Consider the following 2,991-nt stretch of genomic DNA (forward strand, 5'->3'; position numbering starts at 1 on the left):
TTCCAGGAGCTAAATCTGAGCGCTCAGAGAACATTCACCTTCGGAACTCGACGTGCGGAGCGCCCGACATGGGGACAACTGAAAAGGTTAAGAAGCTGAAGGGGTTGTTCAACAAGCTGGGCAGCCCAAAACCCCACTGACTTTATTTCTGGCTATGCTGGCCATAGTAAATTGTCAGGTAACAGCTGGAGAATTTACATACTGGGCTTATATTCCTTTTCCACCCTTATATCAAGGTGTGGCCTGGGGAGACAGAGAAGTCCCAATATTTACTAATGATACTGCTTGGATGCCATCGACTTTTTAAAACCAGGATCCTGAATTAAACACTGGCACAGTAAATAGTTCATATCAATTTGGGTTTGAAGGGTTACCTATATGTCTTGGGGGTAGTCCACATTGTCTGCATCTTTCTCATGAGGCTTGGGCTGTTTGCTATAACCATAGTCATATCTCTGCCTTTACTATGATTATTGTGGCTCAAAGTTTTAAGTATAATCATACTGCAGTACTTAATGAAACTCTGCCAAGTACATTATCTTTATGCCCCATCCCTGATGTGTCCAGAGGTGTTTCCCAACTAGAGTGGACTAGATGTAGAAGTAGTGGGCCACGATTGTTGTAAGAAGCAAAAGGGAAGAGTCGTAAATACCTTGTTACGGATTGGAATGTACATGGAGATTTTCAGACTAAATTCAGCCATGTCAACCTGCGTTGGCATAAAGGTAATCACAGCATTTCTGCAGATGACAATGAAACTATTATTTGGCATGATGGTGGTCTATCACCCCCTATGCCACATTTGGCTGATACCTCACAAATACAAGGTCATATTTGGAAGTTGCTAGCTGCTGGTAAACCAATGTTCAGTTTCACAGGAAACATGTCCTTAAATCTTACTAATATTGCTAACCCTTTCCATAGAAATAGTTTTAGATATGTTATTGCATGTGTAAGAAAACTTTACTTGTTGTTGACAGGAATTTTTAAATGGGATAATAATACAGGGGTAGTTAACTGTACAAACAATTGTACATTCTTAAGTTGTATAAATACTACTTGGTGGAATAATAATTGGAATGAGTCTCATTCCGATTTATATATACTAAGAGCCAGAAAAGAAACCTGGCTACCTGTAAACTTAACATGTACTTGGAGTGAATCTGCTAGGGTTACTCAAATTTACAAGGTTATGCAAGATCTTGTCCACCGCAGTTGGAGGAAGGTTGGGATCGTCGTGACCTCAGTGATAGAACTTGCAGCAATTGCTTCCACTGCCGCTGTTGTTGGATTAGCTCTACACCAGAGTATGCAAAATGCAGAATTTGTGCAACAATGGCATAAACAATCACATTTGTTGTGGCAGCAGCAACGAGACATAGATGCTCATTTGACTGAACGAGTGGATAATCTGGAGCAAGTGGTTTCTTGGTTGAGAAATCAGCTAACAGTGTTGAATACCCGAGCTTTGTTGAAATGTGATTGGAACACTACCCAATTTTGCATTACTCCTGTTCCTTTTAACAGCACTGTACATAACTGGACTGAGATAAAGAGACTTTTAATTGGTCATAATAATCTTTCCCTAGAAATACAAGAATTAACACAGAACATTTCTGAAACATTTCACAATCAGTTACCGTTGCTGACTGGTGCAGATTTGATGACTGGTATTGCACAAAGTTTGACGTCTTTGAACCCTATGAGCCCTGTAAAAACTTTGCTGACCTCTGTTTCTAGTAATGTATTGATTGTTGTTCTTGCCTTTGTCATTTTCACAGTCTGCTGGAGACGGTGCCAAAGGGCAAACACCAAAACCCAGCGAGCCCAACATGTAATGATGGTTTTAAAAGAAATTCAAACTTGTAAATAAGGAAAGGGGAAATGTAGAGGACTACGTGCTTGCAAATGAGACATTCCTGATAAGTCCTGCTCTTGGAAACGAAGCAGGGCGTTGGGGACTTGTTTATGTGTAAACATCTTGAAAATCCAGAAAGTCAGGGAAAGGTCAGAAAAACAACAACGTGTCTTGTGACTTGGCAACATTCCACAAACGACTGTATAAAATAAAGCAGAGCATGCCATTCGAGGCAGCCGCCAGGTTTGTCTTGTCTTGTGTGTTCATTCCTTTGTTTAGGAAACATGCAGACCCCAACAGAGAACAGTAGCACACAGGAGTGTGGATGGTTTGATCATTTAAGGCAGGGATGTGAGGCTTGATTAAATATGTTGATAACAAAGATTCTTCGCTTGGCGAACTTTAGTCAGGTTTCTAAATCTTCAGCTAGGCTAAACTGTGCACTTCCTCGCAAAATCCAGCTTGAGCAGAGAACACTGCCAAGTTTACCAAAGAACCCCTCATTTGCAATATCTGGTCAGGTTATTCATTCTTCACCATTCTGCAGGTGATGTCTGATCACCCTGGCCGGTCTTTAGCAAGAATTTCTTTTAGGTCAGTTTAGTCAGAATCTCCCTTACTCCTGATGTTTCCTCTTAGTGATTTTCCATTCGCTGACCTCTGCATTGCTCCTGGGCTATAAATTCCTGCTTGCCTATGCTGTATTCAGAGTTAAGCCCATCTCTCTCCCCAGTTCCAAGACTGCGTTGCAGTGTTTCCTATATCTATGGTGATGGTCCTGAATAAAGTCTTCTTTACTGTGCTTTTAAAGTATCACTGAATAATTTTTTCTTTAACAATTATGGTGTTGAAACTCAAATAGGACCAGATTCATCACTGGATCCTGGGCCTCTCACTCAGGACCCTAAATGCATGCCTTTGAAGCCTTTGTTGTCATTTCTGACTGATTAGGGATTCACTGGTGAATCAGATTCCTGAGCCATTGCTCCAGACAAAAGCCTTTTGACAGCTAAGGACAGATTTTGAATCTTAAGGGATGAGTATTCTCTCTGAAGCTGGGTAGAGTCCCAGGCTTCTTGTGAAAGGAATTCTCTGGGCAGGAAGGTCTTCATGTGGGCTTCTTGTTCTGAGTG

Source organism: Mandrillus leucophaeus, unplaced genomic scaffold, assembly GCF_000951045.1.
Source record: "Mandrillus leucophaeus isolate KB7577 unplaced genomic scaffold, Mleu.le_1.0 Scaffold1681, whole genome shotgun sequence".
NCBI lineage: Eukaryota > Metazoa > Chordata > Mammalia > Primates > Cercopithecidae > Mandrillus > Mandrillus leucophaeus.